At 37.6% G+C, this 21371-nt stretch overlaps 1 pseudogene; it reads left to right on the top strand.

Moving 5' to 3' along the window:
* Positions 1 to 1285: 1285 nt before the first annotated feature.
* On the top strand, positions 1286 to 5090 carry LOC149813887 (ethylene-responsive transcription factor ERF035 pseudogene; annotated as a pseudogene).
* The last annotated feature ends 16281 nt before the right edge of the window (positions 5091 to 21371 follow it).

Here is a 21371-nt window from a genome sequence, read left to right as displayed (position 1 = left end):
ACAAGAGAAAATTTTTCTTTAAACCAGTTTTTCTAAAAAATACATTTTTTAAATAAAAAACATTCTTTAATGGAGGAAAGTAAAAGAATGTTTTTTACCAAGAGAAAATGATGAGGTCCATCACTACCCACCATCACCCACATCCTGAAAAATGATGCCAGAGAAGCGCCACCACCACCACCACCGACCACCTCTTAGAAAACCACACCAAAAAAGCTTTACAACTACCCCCTCCTCTTATTTTTTAAAGATTTTTCATTTTATTTTTATTATGCTACCCAAATAAGTAAAAACAATTCATTAAAAAAAATATTCTTATCAAAATTTCCCACTCTTTGTGGGCTGGTTGACCTGTTGCTTACTCAAACTTCAAACGATAAAATCTATGCTACAGGAACCTACTATTTTGACAGCATGTCCCTAGTGACACCACAGAAGACATGACTGAACACCAACACATATTTATATTATTTTAATATATTTTATAATTTTTAATAATATTTCAATGAAAAGTTATTTTAAATATTAGAATATAAAAAATATTTTTTATTGATTAAAAATAAAAATTCTGTCTGCTCATGTCTTATTTTCCAAAAAAAAAAAAAGTAAACTCGCGAGTCCATGATAAGGTGTACACGTGTCATTGTGACATAGGATAATACACAAAAAATGTACGGCTGATGAAAGCCATATTTTGGTTGTGTTCAAAGAAAACTGACCATAGCTATAGCTAGAGGCATGGGATATATATCAATTTGGTGAAAGTTGAAGAAGCTTATTCATAGGACAGACTAGAGGCTAGTTATAATAAACAAAGGGTGGATGGTCCATCTGATTGAACTTTGTACCCATTAATATTAGTCTAGTACATTCTCGAACTCGTGTCCCTTCTACACACCACAAAAAATATAATGGACTAGAGCGCTTAAGCTAGGGCATGTTTCTAAGGAATATTGATCCTAAGCAACTTTGATAAAAATGGATCCTTTTTTTTTAATCGGAGAAATCACTCCAGGAGCAAAGACCTAGCCACGTTGGCTCAGCCTACCGTACTTACGGTCTCTGTCCTTGTCAGCGTAAAACTCTGATGACCTACGGGTCAACCCGAGGGAGTCGTCAAGCTTCGGCTTATGCGGGAGGGTGACACCCATGGGATTTGAACCTAGACTGCCAGTCAAACGGTTTAGGACACACCCCTTGATAAATGGATCCATATTAGAGGGCACTTTAAAAAGACAAATGAGCATATCTAGAAGATCTTCTACCACCGTGGGGGGTTGCCGGCATGCGTGGCCAGCAGGGTGGTTATCAGGGTGCTGAGATGAAGACACCAGATCAAACCCTACTGGCACACAGGTGTGTCCACAACTTTTAGAGGTGGTCCACGTAAGGCAGGGTGGTCGTGATGCCTCACCCGTCGGCAAGGGTTCCTCATCATAAAAGAAAAGAAAAGAAAAGAAAAGAAAAGAAAAGAGAGGAAGTTATGGTAAAGTTGATTGATTATGGCATTGATTGTTGATTATATTTAAATGGCATAGCTGGGCATGAGAATAATAAAATGTGTATGTTATCATAAAGTTAATTATGGGCCATGGCATTGATTGTTGATCATATTTAAATGGGGCATAGCTAGGCATGAGAATAATCAAAGGTGTTTGTCCCTAATATAGGGGTGATATGAAAGTTAAGTTGCATACAAAAAAGAAATAAAAAAAAGGTGGAAGACCAAATGCTGGGCAAGGATACTAACATAGCCCACCATAAATCCTTTAACACTTGATTATGCCTTTAGCTCTGCAGATACGCCACAGTGACACGCCACTAAAGTGCGTGTCATGGGCTATATGAGTCTGACACACTGACATGCCGACATGACCCTAACGCGTAGGAAGATTATTTTAAAAAATTTAAATACTCTTTAATAATATTTACGTGTTAAAATTTCAAAAAAAAGAATTTTTATTGGTTAAAAATAAAAAAATCCATGTTCTCATGCCTTATTTTTCAAAAAGCTTTGGAACTCACGTGTCGGGTCATACCCATATCTTTGTGACATAGCTCTGCAGTGAGTCTAGCTTTCCAAGGGTGGTTTCATTTTGCTTGGCTGCCTTGAACTAACTTGTTATCTTTCATGTGACTCAAATTTGCTTTACTTTCTTCTTTAGTTTATCTTTTTCCTTTTTTTCTTGCCCCTTATTTACTCAAACTCCTTAAAGTTTCAGCATCCTTCATGTCACTCCAGTTCGGTTAAGTTTAATTTAATGAAAAACCATGGTGACATTTTCTGACAACTGATGAATATATTTGCTTATTCTATAGAGACATATACACATTATTTTTCTTCATAAAACAATACTAAAAAAAAAAACCATTTTCAAGAGAAAAAAACAAAATCTCATCCCTCCATTGTCTGACAACCTCTGTCATTTTGCACTGATTTTCCTGCATTCGTTCTTGTCTGTACTTAGAACCATATAGATTTTACTTCCAGGATCTGTGGCTGTCAATTGTGACAGTATTCTTTTGTAAACTTCCACTGTGCATCTTTCTTTCACAAACTTTTCCATGATGCTATTATCAACAATCTCCTTTTTTTACTTTTCTGCAATTAAACTTCCATATGAGTACTTGTTCTCACCACTGCATTGTCCTATATGGCTGTTAGATGTGCTGAGACAATGGAAAAAACAAGCTCAATTTGTAAACCCAGAGCAACGTGGCTACCATGCTGTTGAAAAGTTAGAAGGGGGGCCATCATTTCTTGTTTGTATTCATTAGAGAGGAAGTTTATCCGTGGCCTGGCTGACTGACTGGCCCCCAATTTCCCCAATGGGAGAGGGCAATTCTGGGGACAGTGGGTCTCACCTACCCTTGGACACTTGTGTGTGGGACTCTAGAGTTAATTATTATAATGAGTCCATGAGACGCACTAGGTTGTACAACCTAACCTACTGCGTCTCATGGCCTCATGTATTCAACTCGCGAGGTAAAGATTTTCAGGGTAATTTTACATATAGACGACTAACGTATGGCAAATTTGCATTTGAAAACCTCAGGTTCCAGATATTTAAGATAGGCATCCAACTTTTTAAGAAATTTGGTAATAAAAACTGAAACTTTTAAGAGATTGCTTAGATGACCAAGTGAGTTGTTTTTTCTATTTGTAATTAATTATTTTCTCTCAACTGAAGCTACGAAAATAGCAGGCTACAAAAGTGACATACAGTAAGTTAAAGAAAAAAGAAGTTAAAAGTATGATTTTCAAGAGTAGCTGAAGTCAGGTGAGTGAATAAAAGAGTAACTCAGACCTTAATTTCTTAAGAGCACGTTTGAAAGTGGGAAAGATGTAGGAAAAGTGATACAAATAAAAAAAAATCATTTCAGTTTTTCTGACCCTTTCAAATGAGAGAAAATTTTTTATTGAGAGTTTTTTCTAAAAAGCACACTTTTTGATAGAAAACATTCCTCCACCCCCATGGAAGAATGTTTTCAAAAAAAATTTGTAGACCCTTTCTCCATCTCACCACCACCCACCATCAGCCACTTTCCCAAAAATCTTTAGCTCAATGATTTTTTACCATCCACCACTACCACCCACCTCTTAGAAAATTGCACCAAAGAAGCTCCATCACTACCACCCACGGTGATTTTCCATTACCACCATCTATCTTACCACCACCACCACCACCCACCTCCTGAAAAATCATGTTGGAGAAACCTTACCATCGCTTTCTTGTCCTCTTAGTTTTTTAAAGATTATTTATTTTATTTTTCTTATGCTAACCAAACAAGTGAAAAAAAATTATTTTAAAAAATACATCATATCAAAGGCACAATTTTCTTTTCCTGTGAAAGTTTTTCTTGTTTCCAAAAGTGCCATAAAAATTAAGCAGAGACCAGCTGAATGCCAATTTGGATAAATTAAGCACTCATATGTAAATTATCATTTTTTTTTTGCAAATCCTTTGGTTCTGTGGCTTGAGAGTAAAGTAATAAAACCCCCAACTAGTGTGGATGCTCGCAAACGTCACCAAACCGTGATTGATTGCTGGTGAGTCATGGTTTCAAAGAAATACGTGTAACCAATGTGGTGTAAAAAAAAGAAAAAAAAATGCAACCCCTTAACTTTTTTATGTGAGACCCACTTGTTTGGTTTTCCCAAACAGCCAGAATCATAAAAAGCTTTGCTACAACACAGCTCCTGTTCTCTCCTACCACACCAACTCCTCAATCATGAGTGAGCCACACATCCAACAACAAGAGACCAGCTCCTCCTCTTCCTCTGCTTCCACCTCCTCCCCTTCCTCCTTGGCCACTACCCCTACTAGCAGGTCCAGCACCAACAACACAATTGCCACACTTTTGACTGCCGAATGTGGCCTGAATAACTGCTTCCAGTATGGTGAAACAAGCAGGAAATCATCCTTATTGCCAGAGACAGGAGCCGACGAGGGCCGGAAGCGGTGCAGGGTCAGCAGAAATGGCAAGCACCCGACGTACCGGGGCGTCCGGATGAGGAACTGGGGCAGGTGGGTGTCCGAGATCCGCGAGCCACGCAAGAAGTCGAGGATTTGGCTCGGCACCTTTCCCACGCCAGAGATGGCAGCACGGGCGCACGACGTCGCCGCACTGACGATCAAAGGCCATTCGGCGTACCTCAACTTCCCTGAGCTGGCTCCCGACCTGCCGAGGCCGGCAACGACGTCGCCGCGTGACATCCAAGCGGCTGCGGCCAAGGCTGCTGCCTTCATGTTCAACGAGCCCAAGGTGCGCCTGCCTCATAAGCCAACCACTGAGTCCACTGGTTCAGCAGACAACGTTACAGTCTCTACTACCAACAGCACCAGCATCACCACCACCACCACCATCACCACTGATGAGGATGAGGTAGTTTTCAACTTACCTGATCTCTTTCTCGATGTCACCGATAGCATATACCTCTTCCCCACGAGGCTGCCGACTGGAATTGATGCCGGATTCCGGCCAGAGGAGGCCACCCTATGGGACTGGTACTACTGTTGATGACCACATCGATTGTACATTTTGCTAGATGCGACTTTGGTAGAAAGGAAGATGCCAAGAAAGGAACAAGGGTGATCATTTTATTATATTAGGCCTTATCATTTACCTCGTGTGCGTGTATGTGTGTGGCTTGGCTACTTATTTTTCCTTCAATATTTAGACCATATTTCTTGATAGAATTTGGCAATTTTGTGCTTATTACTTTTGGTTAAAAACTTGCGGTGGATGGCACTCATTCAATAGATGGAATGGTTAAAAAGTATAAGACCATTGCACATAGAGAGAGATCTAGAGAGAGAGAGAGAGAGAGAGAGAGAGAGAGAGTATTTCTAACAATAACAACAATAATAGAAGAAAGCCATCAATTCCAAAGGCAGTGAGGGTGGGGTCATCATGATAGATCATGTGGGGGAAGCTTGCAATGGTCTCTTCAGACGTTTGTTTGTTTTGACGCAGCTCTCCTAATTTTTTACCAAAAAACTTAAAGCCCAAATACCAAGAAAATATTGGGGATGCAAATGGGCCGGACTCTGTTATGGTCTAGCCATTACTAAGTCTGATCTGATCCAATCTTGTTTAATCAGATTCAAAATCTGAGGAGAAAAGGTAAGCACCAAATTTGGATCCAGTTAGCTAATCGGAAACGTTTATATGTAACCGGTTCAAATTATCCATAGAGTAGGACTCCATTCAGTTTCAAATTTATCCGTCACTAAACTCTATTAATTCTAAGTGATGGCCAAAGCCATCGCAGACCAGTGTTGTCCGTATCGGCTGATACTTATCGTATCGCCCAAAAAATTGACACGATACTGACCTGAATAGGCTATTTTTTAATAAATGAAAAATAGCTTAAAATTAATTTTTTAATAGCTTTAACATGACAGTCATGTTGTGATTGACACATAATATTTTTAATTATTTTTTTGGCCAATTCCAAATCAGTATCGGTCGCTTCACCTGAATTGTTGGATACAAATCCGATTTCGATACTGACAACATTGTTGCAGACCAATAACTGCAATGATCGGGGACAACAGTATGGTAAGCATGAATTTTTTTTACACGGAGAAATGGCTTACAGGATTAGAGATTTAGCTTCACCGGTCTTAATTTGCCTTACCTATCAGCAGCATCTTGGCAGTATAAAACTTTATGGATACCCAACTCGACCTTTAATTAGGAAGTCACCTGCTTTGCCTGGTAAAAGGGGTGACTCGAACATGGAGTTAGGGGGGCAGCCCTTTAATTATAGGTCATGTTTGATGGCGCATCATGCAGGACGGAAAAGCCAAAAAGAACAATGTTTTAGACAAACGTCGGCGAACGTGCAGAACACCGTTGACTGCATCCATAATTTAAGCAATTCACTGTTTCACCCCTGTTGCTAAAAGAATAGGGATGGGTGAAACAAAAAAGATAAAAAAAAGTTTGGGGGAGAGGGGTTTCCCGATGCTCTCTCTCTCTCTCTCTCTCTCTCTCTCTCTCTCTCACCTGTGCAGCTGTAGGAAGGGCCGGCCGGCGTAGGGCCGGTGGCGAGTTTCTTTTTTCTTCCCCTTCTTCGTTCTTAGTTTTTCCCCTTCTTCGTTCTTAGTTTTTCTTCTTTCTTCCTCCTTTTATTATTTCTTCTCCTTTCTTCGTTCTTCATTTTTCTTCCCCTTCTTTGTTGTTGTTGTTCGTTCTTTTTTTTTTCTTTGATTTTCTTTGATTAGGGCTTTAATTTTTTCTTTGATCTTCTTTGATTTTTTTTATTAGGGCTTTGATTTTTCATTGATTTTTTTTATCTTATTTGATTTTCTTTGATTAGGGCTTTAATTTTTCTTTGATTAAGATTTGAATTAGATTTTTATATGTTTAATTTTGTGGTTTATTTTTCTTGTAGTTCAGGGTATTTTGGTTTATTTTTCTTCTAGTTTAGGGTTTTTTGTTTATTTATGGTTTATTTTTCTTGTAGTTTAGGCTTTTTGGTTTATTTTTCTTATAGATTAGAGTTTTTTATTTATTTATGAATAATTTTCTTGCATATTAGGGTTTTATGATATATTTATAATTTTTATATTTATATTTTTATTGTAGTTAATTTGATTAGGGGTTTTTATTTGATTTTCTTTGAGTAGGGTTTTGAATCAAATTTTTTAAATTCAAATTTTTTATAGTTAATTTGATTAGGGTTGTCTTTGATTTGATTAGAATCTTTTTTCTTTGATTTTTTATGATTAGGGCTTTCAATCATTTTTTTTTAGTTAAGGCATTTTATAGTTAATTTGGTTAATTAGGGCTATTCTTGTATTTGATTAATAAATTTTTTATTTTCTTTGGTTGGAGTTTGAATTAGGTTTTTTTATTTTTTTCACATATGTTTTTGTATGCTTTGGTATTTGGATCCAATTTAAGATTTATATTCGAAGCAAAATACATGATTTTAGACATAGTAATTGGATCCAGTTTTGTGTAGTTGTTTTACATACATTTTTGTATGTTTTGGTATTTAGATCGAATTCAAGATCCACATTTGGGTCAAAATTTCATGATTTCAGATATACCTTCCTATCCATATCCAGGAAAAAAATTCATAATAAACTTGTAATTTGGTGGGTGGATCATTCAAAATGAAGTAATCTGATCCATTATCCATGTTTGTCGAAGTTGTTCGCACATCGTCATCAAACAATGAACATTTGAAACACAACATCCTAGTATATATAGTCGAAACAAACTTTGGACTTATTACAGTTGTACAAAAAAAATATAACCAGTGTTATCTGTTCTGTCCATTTTTTTTTGTTTATTTCGTCCAATCCTGAACAAGCCATCAAACAAACCCTTAGGGTTTCAATCATGCTGTCCTTGTCGCTCCCAAATTTTTTTTAAGCCCATATTGGTTTAGTATATTGGTTACTCAATGCATCGGCAAACAAGAATATATCATTTATGCAATTGCACCTAAATTCTCTCACTTAAGCCACATTATTCAAATTTATCGACTATGTTGTCAAATGCCTTTCAGTGGCTTTCTTGAACAATTACGTGCCCTTGACTGAGTGACAACTTTAGGTATCAAGATTGACTCCAATTATAATGAGCCCACATGCACAAAATAGGGTTTATCTATGACTAAAACAAGAGGGAGGTTGAGGTGTAATCACATTGCACACTTTGAGTGTACCGCTGCACTTGGTCGCCCTTCATTTTTAGCTGACAGCATGTCAGTTGCGAGGCCCAACAACAGATGGAGGGTGGTCAGGTGCAGCGGCACACTCAGATTATGCAATGTGATTGCACCTGAACTGCCGTTGTTTTATAAAACAAGGTCGTCAATGAAAATTGGCATTTAATAATTCTAAATTGCCTAAAATCCTGGATTGGTTTTAACCATCACTTAAGGGCATGTTTGTGTCATGGGACGTTTGATTTGGGATGGAGGAGTCGTAACTCCCGGGAAATGAGTATGTCCTGACAATCAAACGCCCCCTAAGTGACATGAGATCTTGAAAATTTGTGTATAAATTGTACCGTTTTACAATGGAAGGTTGGGTATGTACACGGCTTGGTATGGCCTACCTTGAAATTGATTGATGGCATGTAGAGCTCAACTGCATGTGGTGTAGTGTACCAACTATTTATTGAATGGTCATGACTCGGGCCTCGTCTTTGAATTTTGAAAGGTTTACATCAGAAATCAATTTTCATATAATCATGATTAGACTGACAATTATGGACGATCACATTATTTTCACAAGCCTAATTACTTGTAGGGTTCAATATATTATTTTCATAAGCCTAATTACTTGGAATCATTGTGTAGTAGTGCTCAATATATTAATTTCATAAGCCTAATTAGACTTGTAGTTAGTTAAAAACTTCAATATGCTGTGCACTGAGTCCTCTCTCTCTCTCTCAACCTTCAAAAAGGGATTAATGTATTTTTTTTACTTTGGCATATATAACTGGGGAAAACCATTTCACTTGCTGTAAAAGCCTCAAGGTGCGTTTGACTGCTTGTCAAAGGTTGGACAAAATATATTGTCCTGTCCAGCATAGGCATGTTTTTGGCCAGGACACACTGTATTCTATGCAACTTGTGAAGCCCACATGGGCTGATTAATGCATTATATGCAACTAGGGAATTACATTGTTTATTTTAAGCTTCAAGGCTCAATCATATTTGATTTAGTGTCTTGCTGGCCTAAAATGTCAACACAGGTGGCCATGTCGTCTCTCATGCATCAAGGCGAGAGAAGGGCCCTCTCTCTCTCTCTCTCTATATATATATATATATATATATATATATATATATATATATACACGAAAATGGGTCAGTGCTAAACCCATTTGGTGCTAAATCGCCTGTTAATTGAGTTTTTTGAGCTTCTTCGTTTATTTTTATTCAGTTTCGGCCCTATAAATGTGTTGGGCACGGTCGATTCACTAGGAATCCACACCTGGATCATGTGTTTTTGATGAAAAAAATGATGTTTGGAGCTTCAACAATTTACAAAGATTTTACACCGTTGATTTTTCAAACTTTATAAAAACTCACCCATGTGTTGGAATCAAACTCTTCAAGAGCTGATCACTATAAAATCAAGTACATAGATCACATGGTCAGAAATTCAAAATAAAATGAAAAAGCTCAAAAAACCCATTTAGCAGGCAGTTTAGCACCAAATGAGTTTAGCCCCAACCCATTTTTCATATATATATATATATATAATTTGATTTTTTTATAATTTAAAGGTTTTTTGTGTGATTTCTTTTCTTTTTATTGTACATTTGTGCCCACCCTAATTTAAACTTCTGACTACACCCCTTGCATACAACCAAAATCATCTCTTCAAATCCTCATATAAAATAAGTCTTTTTCTTTATATTTACACAAAGAAACCACCCCGGGATCATAGACTTAACCACACTGGCTTTGCCTGCCGTACTTACACTCGCTGTCCTGGCAATGTAAAACTCCGTGGGCTTACCCCTTGCCCCAGAGAGTTGCCATCATTGGGTTTGCACAAGGGGTGATGCCCATGGGATTTGAACTTAGACCACCTGCCTAGCGGCCTAGCTAGGTCTCATCCCACTGCGCCAAAACCCCCTTGAAGCTCATATAAAATAAGTCTGATTTTGGAGTGTCTCCATTTTTTTTTAAGAGTATCAAAATGGCTGCTTTGTACGGATATTATCCATAGCAGCATTGAGGATCCAATTCTTCGTTAGTGGGGGTGTCTCTCATGTGAAGACATGAAGAGTCAATGAGTCGAGTTGGTGTAAAATAAATCCACCAAAGTCCACCTGTGTCCTCGTGGTCTGGCGTAGGTTTGCCGAAAACTGGGACTTGCGTCAAGCCCACCTAAGTCCACCGAAGCCGGATGACTCTGACTCGAACCCGAGTCGAGTCAAGAACGATCCACCCGAGCCTATCTTCACATGCTTGCTCATGTTGCCAACTTAACAGTGATTTAGATACCAAGGCTGATTATTTGAAGGGATGTCAATATCTCACCAAATCAACCCACTTATATATATTATAATCTTGCATCAACGTCACCAAGATCTAGGGTAAATCTCTGCCCTGCCACACGTGTCAACACGTCGTTGGTTGTCCCAATAATTAAAAGATTAGCTGCCCACAACTCTCCAAGTTGTTTTGTTCTCTTCTAACATAATTTGCTCAAACGAGTAAATGAAAGAAACAAGAAGCCAAACGAGGGTGACCATAGCCTACCTCTTAACTTCATTACAAGGAATATAAGAAAATTTTAAAGGTGTAAATGGTGTGGGTACCCCTAATTAATCATATTATGTGTCTGGCTTTACAATTGTAATGTGTCATCACCACCAACTGGATTAATTTTTTTCTATAATCAGAAATTTCATCGGCATCGCTATTTTTTTGCTTAATTCAAACTAATGATGTAGTTTAATTAGGCGTAACACTCTACAAAAAATAACACTTTTACTGGCCATTCAAACCGTTTGTTTTGATCAGTAGGAACCAGGAGACGAGAATGTGAATTAGGTGTAACCAATCTACAGGAACGGCTAATTTAATAGGATGCAATCTTCTTCGCTCAAAAAAAAAAATCCAATCTTCAGTCAGTCCCACTCAAAAAAAAAATCCAATCTTCAGTCAGTCCCACTCATTATAACTCCCCAGCACTGAGCCCTTGTATACCCTCATTCACAAATTCCATGTCACAAACCCCGTTTATGAGGGAAAATATCACTACAAGAATTTTGCAGATTAGGGACGGATGCTATCCGACGCTAATCCATCGCTAATCCGTTTATAGACGACTTAGCGATGGATAGAGCCAATCACAATTTCATGATCGCTAATTAGCGACAAAACTGATCTGTCGCTATTTTCGTCGTTAATTTGCGATGGATTAGCGAATGTTATGATCTGTCATGAGTTTGTCGCTAAATAAGCACTGATTTGGTTTTGCGATAAATACATATCCGTCTCTAGTCCGTCGCGAACATTTAACGACAAATATGTATAAGTCTCTAAATTTCATTACCAATTTAGCAACAGATTAGTGACGGATTTCATTCCATCGCAAAACACCAACCGATTTAGTTTTTGAGACAGATAATATCCGTCATAAAATTTTAAAAAAATAAAATAATTTTGTTTGAAATATAAATATTAAAAAAAAATTCTCGTTATACAATTTATATAACCTGTATATAAAAGACAAAGTACACAAAAAAATACATATACAAAGTAGGTGAAACAAATTTAACACAAGTTTTAAGTGAAACAAATTTAACAACAAGTAGGTGAACATATACAAAGAGTTTCGTTTGAAACAACAAGTATGTGAAACAAATTTAACAACAAGTAGGTGAACATATACAAAGAGTTTCGTTTGAAACAACAAGTACGTGAAACAAATTAAACACATGAAGCTAATTCTCACCAAGATTCGGAGCATCATCTTATTCATTGCCTCGATCTGCCCCTCCATCCATGCCTTAATCAGCTCCTCTATGCTGATCATCTCCAACATCCTACAAGAGAACCAAAATGTTAGTATTGATAAACAAAATATAATGAAATAAATTATATGCAATGCACCTAATCTAAGGCAATCAAAGTAACATGGCTGAATGACACATAGACTAGTAAAAAAGTGATAAACTTCACACGTTTAATAAAAAAATCATTTCAATGACCTAAACCAAACACCCCTTGGCCCTCTATAAAGCAAATGAATATCTAAAAACTAACCGCAAAGAACCAAGCTAACAACTTAAACACCGATTAGTCATAAACAATGTGTTGGTTGTAAAAGCATGAAATATTTGACTCAACTTGATAATTCACCCATCACTTTTGTTGTCGATAGTAAGCTTGAAGAGAGAATCTACCATTTCTACTTTAGGAGATTGTGTTCTAACAGATGCTCGATATTGAGAAATTAAGGGCTAATCACGAGAGCTCACAACCTGCTATGTTGAACACATAAAAAGATACAAGTGAAAACCAATAAAAAATCATTATATAAACATCAATTAGTGAAAAAAATGTACACAGATAATGAAATATACCTATATATAATATACATTTCTGCAATATGAGAGTTTCAAAAAGAAAAGGATGTAATTAAAGCTTAGGTACCACTAAGAGAGCACATTACCGCAGCAATTGATGGCATATCAGACTGACCAGGTGATCCATGAGACACATCCTTTCCAAGAATTATGGTCGGTGATGAAGAGATTATTGAAATAGATGGTGATTTCTCGATAGCAAGCAAGGAATTAATCCCACCAAGCTCATTTTGAAGCACACAAAATCCAAAAGGCATTTTAGCAAAATGCTAGAGATAATCAGATATTAAAACAAAAAAATTGCAAACACTGAAGTACCTTAGAATTGATCTTTAGTAATATATTAGTGAGATATTGATCGTTGATTTTATGGGAAGGTGCCATACACTAGGTCACAATACCCAAATCAGAGAGATTTTTCCTCTTCCACGGCCTTAAATCAAAGAAAATAACCACACTTATATGCATGTACATATTTATTAAATTGGCAAGGGTAAGATTCTCAAGAATTGCATTAAAAGATAATACCATAGACACATGAGTTTTTTCTCTCAGATAAAACACAAAGAAGGAAACACAAAGAAAGAACTGTGGAGGTCCAGGTAGTTTTGATTTTATCTGATCAAACATTTTTTCTACTCTGATGGCAGGTGGAGCATTCCGGAACTCAGAATACTCTTCGAATGTGGTGAATGGTGGTGAAATATTCTGATAATAAGAGTGTTAGTATTAATGAAACAAGCTATAACATAAAAATTTAAGACAAGATGAAAATGAAAGTAATAGAAAGATATTCCCAAAACTTACAATGCCCTTCCCAAAGCGTTCAATACTGACAGGTTTAAGCATTTGCTGCACATAGAAGTTGCTAATCAGAACCATATTCACTTCATCATAGAAAATTTAGCAGAGAACAACAAAAGTGACTCGTATATGCAAATAAATGAAAATAGGTACCTTCTGATTAAAGTTTCAGCATCTATTTTACGGTGCAAACGACTCCCCATTGCCAAAAAAAGCTTTAATAAAGCCCCAAAGAACAACATGAAACAAGTGAACAGTAAGCACCATAAGATGCTAATTTATATTATAAAGGATGAAGCGAGTCTAACGAAGTTATACCTTTGAAGAAGGCAGAATTTTGATGAGGGATTTTCCTCCTGCGATAGATACCCGAATAAGGTAGGAATGAGGGTGGTGATGGGATACATTCATTTTAAACATGTTTTCATGATACAATTTTTCATACTACAATTTCACATGAAATGCATAATCAAATCGAAAATAAGTTCATGCAAACATGGATAGTCATGTCAAATATTACAATACATTCAATTATTCATATCATAACAATGTCAAACATGTATCTGCAACAAACACACTCTAATATCCCGCTAACTACAACCATGACTAGCATGGTCTTCGAAATACAAAAATAAGAAAACTTCTATTCTCATACATTCAAATCATGCTCAACATAATCTCCAAACTTCAGCAAAATAGTCCTAGATATCCATAATTAAGTGAGTGTGTGAGCAGAAAAGTGTTGCATCCAAGAAAGTAAAAAACCTGTGGTGCACTTGCACCATTTACTTACCACGGGTATTTACCCGATTTGCATGCTTTTGCATTTACATTCTTTTTTTTTTGCATGGCATTTTTTTAGACGCATGCGATGCTTAGCACTAAGCATCGTGCAATTAGCTCAGCTACGCACCTACAATGCACATTTATATAGGCAAAACAATACAATTCTAATATTTAGATTTCTATCATACAATATGAATGATTATTATTTTGTGGTTGTTGAATCATCTTTTCTTTCTTTCAGTTATTGTGATTTTGTACATAGTTTTTTGTTTAGTACTTTGGCATTTCTTTCTTACAGGTTCTCTTGACCACGAGTGATTGGGATGAGTGCAATTTTTGGCTTTCACCACTCAAGAATGATAAAGTTGAAACAAAATGTGAGATAAAAATGAATAAATAAAGCATTAGTAAGCTAGGTTGTTCCATTATCCATGCCAACTGTAAAAGCAGTGGCATTTTGGATAGTGATGGTCTTCATCCTTCGCTTGTCCTTGTGAACAGATGTTTGATAATTTGGGATGTAAATTGTTGATGATGTGAACTTCAGATATTTTCTGTATCATGATATCAGGCGGTCAGTTTTCTCACTGGTGTCATTTTGCATTTGATCATTTTTATTTGTTTATAAATTGCAGCGTTAGCGCTGTCTTGGTTAAGTTAATTAAGACTTCCTCTCTAAAACACAAACTTGTGTATCCTGGCTTGTTGGTTTTCTGCCTAGTTGAAATGTTTTAAAATACAAAAGAAAGGTTGAAAAAAAAGACAATAAAATATGTTTGGTTTGAGAGTGTAAATAAAATGATTGACTCCTGAAGCCCTCACAAGATTGCATTTGTTCTGTTATAAGTCTGCATCCAATCAATAATCTAGAAGTTGTTTTCGAGTAAGCAACTTACTCAAACAAGTCAAAACTGTTATCGATATCTTTTGCAGGCCTCGGTCTCATGTTATCTCATCCCATCCATTTCTTTTTTTTGTTTGTTTTTTGATAGACAAGTTGGGGTTAGGGAGACCCCACCATTGGGTTTTGAACTTGCAACGTCCCAACACAAGGTGACATGCACTGACAACTCCACCCAGACAAGCGGAGCCCCCCGCCCCCTTGAGCCACTCCCTCTGCGATAGAGTCTGTTTTCTGAATTACAGGGGAAGGGTCGGCTTCTCAAGTCAGAAAGGAGGAGCTGGAGACAAATACGGTTGTCGTCCCCTTTCGCTGAAGACATTCTCTATGATAGGGAGGGCAGCGACTCTGTTTTTACAGCATCGACAGAAGTTTTCCCCCTTTTTTCTACCATCTGGAAGTTGGTGATGGCAAACGGCAGTCGCCGTTACCATCGACTGACCACCGAGGCTGACTGCTATCAAGATTCGCTGACGATGAAGTGGATAAACCCGATAAAAAAAAATCTATACAGTGAAACCCTTTACCCGTCAATAGAATTTAGTCGTGGTGATGAGGGGTTTTGATCACTGGCACTGCTGGCAGCTTGGTTTCATCGCCGACTATACCAGCCATGGGTCATCACCGAGGAGTCGATGATGGCTTCGGTCGCTGCATCTCCTTTTTCCCCAGAGGTTTAGTGGCTTGTTTGAAAGGCTGAAGGGAGCATTTGAGGGGAAGCCAACGTTTGAACAGAGATGGAAAGAGGAGGTTTGCGCCCTACATGGACCGTTTTATATCGAAAAGTAGCGACGGATTAGCGATAGAAATATTTTGTCTCAAACGCCATCGCAAATTAGCGATTAAAAAATTATGTCGTTCATCTGTCGCGACGTTGCGACGGAGTTTGAGACAAAATATTTTCGTCGCTAATTAGTGTCGGATTTTGAGACAAAGTTTTTTCGTCGCTGATTCTGCAACTAATTCTAATTTTAGGGCCGACTAGTTTTCTCTAGCTAATCCATAAAAAATTTGTGATGGATTATTCTCGTCGCCAATGTCTATCGCTAATTAACGTTTTTCTTGTAGTGTATGAGCATAGATAATCTAACAATTATAATTTAAAATTTTTATTTTTGAGAGACCTTTAGGAAAATATTAGCATGTACAAAATATACAATATATAATAACATTGCTCTAAAAAATGGAAATATTAAAAAAGCACTTTCATCCCATTAGTATCGAGATAAAAATGCAATATTTTTAAAATGAACAATGTTTTGGAAAAAAACTAGTTTCAAGCGCATACCAGCCAAATGGCGATATTTTAAAATATTGAAGATATTTTGACACAGGGTACACTGACCATATTGGACAATACCATTAGGGATGTCAATGGGTCGAGTTTACCTGGACCCGACCCAAACCAAACCCTATAGGATCCAGGTATGGTGATAAAAAAGAAAATCTGATTAAGATTTGGGTTTGGACCCAAATGTCCGATTAATACATGGATCCTGGTATAGTTTGTGAAATTTTATATCAGACCCAGACTCAACCTGAGTTTCGACTAAGACCCACAAATTTTCAATGTAAAAATGATAAAAAATATGGTTTTATCGGGTTTAGTTCATGTAGTTCTTATTGGGTATGTGTATGATTTTTCTTATAGTGGATCCAATTAATCTCATGTTTGGAACCGATATCATACCCAAAATTTTGGTTCAAGTTTGGTTCTACTTGGGTCCGAACCAAACCCGACTCATTGACTATAACGCCCCAAAAATCTTAGGCTTGTAACTTTTTATGAAAAGTTTAAAAGCATTGTAATCATTCCTTTATCAGAGTTTTAAATAGTAATTCAACAGAAAAGAGTATTTTTGAAATAATAAGTCAACGGACCTTGGGCGCATTACTTGCAAAACATTTCTTTTATACAATGAATTTGAAACAATGTACATTCAAAACCAAATAGATTAAAAATACAATTTTAATAATTTAGAGTTTATACAAAAGAGAAATTTTTAAGGAAACACTTATGCAAAATTATAGAAATATCCTCAAGAGCAAAACAAAAGGAAAAAAGTCTCTTCTTGATATCTTCACGTCATCGTGCCATCGCTTATCATACCGACCTAATCATCACCTATACCCATAAGATGGGTCAGTTTCAAAAAAAATTGGTAGGTGCACAAGTATAATAAGTTAGAACAAAACTAACATATGCTTTATTTCATACATGATATGTAATTCATAATATGCAGAAATGAGCATACAAATATTGTTTATGCATCGTTCCTATATTATCATGTCTCCAAGGAGTGAGCAAAATGAGCATAAGGAGTGTAATTAGCATAATTAGTATAATTCAAAACCCAAACTAATATATACATCATTCTTTTCGCGGTGTGCAAGTCAAAATAAGTAAAGTGAACATGATAACTTTGTTTCAATATTAGCTGTCATGCGGGTACACATAGAAGCGAAACGTAGAAATAACTGAAACTGTCCAGAGATTTGTTATGCTATGTATTTTTCATACCCGAAACAGCTAGCTGAGTCCGTTCTTAAGAAGACAGGCAATGACCAAGAGAGAATTCTTTAGCGGTCACTTGTTCAAGGGATGTATCCAACTTCTGTAGAAGTCTATGAGATCTACCACCTAGGATAATTGTTTGTAGTCTCATCTCCTAACTCCGATGACTGGGGACACCGAGTTATTTGTCCGAGTGGTGGTTGTTAATAACTTGTCCATTAGAGTTTTTGTACCATCCTATCATCTCCCTTGGCAGAAACAAGTGACGAATATGTATGTCAGGTTCTATTTTAACTGACAACCTATTCTACATGCATTGGTCTTTCAAACCAAACTGAGCATCTTACCTATAAAGGCGATGATAACCATTTATGTGATTTCAACAATGTGCCCTTTTGCACGCTTCAAGGTTACTATAAATCTCTCATCCAATCATTGTAGTACTAGCATATCATGTATGTCTGATAATACCACTACGATGAGAAAGGTATAGGTTTCTTAGAAAGAAACCCCAGCTTAATTGTTTCGTGAAAGAAATAATGTAATCATTTTAGTTTAGTTTGACATGAATTGGTCTTTTGAAATATTTTTATATCATTATGCACTTTGCACTATATGAGATCGCCATGAATCTCTCATCCATCTAATCATTGTAGTACTAACATGCCGTGCATGTCTGATAGTACTGCTACAATTAGAAGAGTTAAGGTTTCTCAGAAAGAAACCTTAGCTCAATTGTTTCATAAAAGAAACATCGTAACCATTTTAGTTTGACATGCTCTTGTCTTTCAAATCAACTCGAGCATCTTGGTTTGAGGCAAAATCATAACTATATAAGTGATCTACAACATTGTGTATTTACATGGTATGAGGTTATCGTAAACCACTTATCTAATCATCGTAGTACTAACATGCTGCATATGTCGGATAATACCGGTACGATGAGAGGGATATCAGTTTCTCATAGAGAAACTCCAACTCTATTTAGAAAATCTCAATGTCCTGTACTCTTGGCCGGAGATATTTGAGCCATTATCGAATATTAAAATAAGCGATCGTACATAACTCTTAGGGTTACGTGGGGTTGAGAGAAAGACTTAGTTGCGAATGTGCAACTGCCACAAGTTCATTTTCTATTTTTGAAGCAATGGATATTTCAAATATTTAAATCTTGCATGAAATCCTTTTTTTATTTAAAAGACTAGGCGAGTTTGCATAAATTTGTCTTTTAGAGTAAAAGTATGTTTGTACACATTTTAGCACAACAACAAAGTAATTGACATAAAGTAAGACTCGATGTGTGAAACCACATATCGAGCTAAATAAACTACGTAAGTGATGCATGATGTACCAAATCGTACATTGGCTAAATAAACTGCGTAAGCAATGCATGTTGTAAAAAATATACATCGACCAAATAAACTGCGTAAGTAATGTATGATGTACGAAATCGTATATTGGTCAAATAAACTGCGTAAGTAATGCACAATGTATGAAATTGCACATCGGCCAAATAAACTACGTAAGCAATAGCCTGTGCACGTAATAGTGTACTGGCAAAGAAAATGACATAAAATAATACTCGATGTGTAAAACTGTACGTCGAGCTAAATAAATTGCGTAAGCAATGCATGAGGTACAAAACCATACCTTGGCTAAATAAATGCGTTAGCAGTAGACTGTGAACGTAATAGCATGGTGGCAAAGTAAATGATATAAAGCGATACTCGGTGTGCAAAATCACACATTGACCTAAATAAATTGCATAAGTAGTGCACAAGGTACAAAACTGTGCCTCAGCTAAATAAATGCGTAAGCAGTAGCCTGTGTACAAAAAGGACAAGGATTGCAAATCTGCTTTCTTGAATTAAAAGTGTATATATATATATTATTTATTTATAAATTTTATTATTGTTCTTTCATTATTTTTTGTGTAACTTTTCCCTACCTCGGAGATGGTCGAACTTGCAGACGATTCCGAGTGTAGGTCTTTAAAGGCTTATGCCTTGGTTAGTGTGTCATGACCGTTATGTCGATGGGGTGCGCTAAAAGATATTTTATGGTGCTGCAAAATAAATAATGCAATAATTTCAATTAAAAGAATACGAAACATTTTGTGTCGCATGGGTCAAACCCAAACCCAGTTTGAGCCGACCGGACTGAGTCGGGCTCGGTACCGAAGGTGTGACAGGCGATGGCCCTATCGGAGCCCCACTCAGCAAGGGAGGGTGGGCCTGGCGTGGCACCCATGTTTCGACAACAAGGGGCGATAGGGTCTGTAGGGCCCACTACGCTTTTGTTGCACTGAAAGCAACAATCGTGGGGCCCACCCAAAACTGGTGGTAGCGGCAGTTCGTGCGCCACTAGACCACCTTGCCTTATGTGGCCCCTCTGAAAGCTATGGGCACAACCATGCAACAATAAGGTTTGATCTGGTGCCTTTATCTCAACACTTTCACAACCACCCCACTGGCCATGCAAATGACCCCAGCAGTGGTAAAAGGAATTGTAGATATTGCAGTCCAGACGTCAGTGATAGAAAAAGGTGCAGGCAAGAAGGTGCGGCAGGAAAAAAAAGTGCAGAGGGAGGGGGGTGCTCGACACCCTCCCTCTGACAAATCCAGAGCCACCAACAATAGTGGCTCTAGTCCACCGACAGAAAAAAAGGGGAAAGGCAACGGGTGACACCCTTGCCTTTCGGCCAACTAGAAGAGGCAAAGGCGTCACCCCCTGCCTGTTGGCCAAAAAAAAAAGGGAGGAAGGCAGGGGGTGGCCCCTACCTTCTGGCCAAAAAAAGGAGAGGCAAAAGGGGCGTCGTCCTTTGCCTGATGGCCAAAAAAGGAGAGGAAGGCAGGGAGCGGCGCCCTTGCCTTTTGGCGAAAAAAGGAGAGGCAGGGCAGCATCGCCCCCTGCTTGTTGGCCGAAAGAGGAAGAGGCAAGGGGTGTCACTGCCTTCTTGATGGTCAGAAAGACAGAGGGAAAATGAGCAGGGATGGGGGCACCCCTCCCTTGCCAAAAAAACAGAGAGCGGGAACGAAAACAGGAAGAAAACGCGTACCTGAGAGAGGGGGAGGGTTGGCAACTTTGGCGAAGGGGCTGGCAGCTCCGACGAGGGGAGAGGAAGATGAGAGTTGGGGGAGGGGGGGGAGGGGGTGCAGAGGGGAAAGCGACAGGAGGTCGTAGGGAGGGTGGCCGACGAGTCGGGTGGCAGGCGTGGTTGAGAGAGGGGATCTCGACGATGGGGTCGAGATCCTCCAGCTTCAGCAAAGGGGGTGAGAGTTGCGCAGGAGAAAGGGCAAAACAAAAGGGGGAAAAGCTTAGGGAAAGAGAAGAGTGCAGAGGGGGAGAGGGGTTCTCCTCTTTTCGCAAAGAGGAATCCCCCCACTATGGGGTTTAAATAAAAACACGGGGGGGGGGGGGAGTCCGGTTGGATCCAACCTGAATCCAAACAGCTTTCTTTTTTTGTAAAATCTCGAATTTTACATTGACACCCCTAAATACCATACAAATGCAGGTGGAGGGCATAGTGACAAACGTTTTATCGACAATTTCTAGTTTTTCAAAAACTAACAATAAATTAAAAAAAATCATAAATCTTGTGTTTTTTCAGCAAAATCTCAGCAATAAAAAAATTAATTAAAAAAATTTAAAAAATATTTTTTATAAGAAAATATTAATAAAATTATTTAAAAATAAAAATACATGAATTTTTCATGATAAATAGCCGTTTAAAACATAAATATCGTGTTTAAATCGTGGTATCTATGTTTTTTCATAAATCTCATG

Source organism: Nuphar pumila, chromosome 16, assembly GCF_984573655.1.
Source record: "Nuphar pumila chromosome 16, dmNupPumi1.hap1.1, whole genome shotgun sequence".
NCBI lineage: Eukaryota > Viridiplantae > Streptophyta > Magnoliopsida > Nymphaeales > Nymphaeaceae > Nuphar > Nuphar pumila.
Note: the sequence above shows the minus strand (reverse complement) of the source record. Positions and strands in the feature narration are given on the sequence as shown.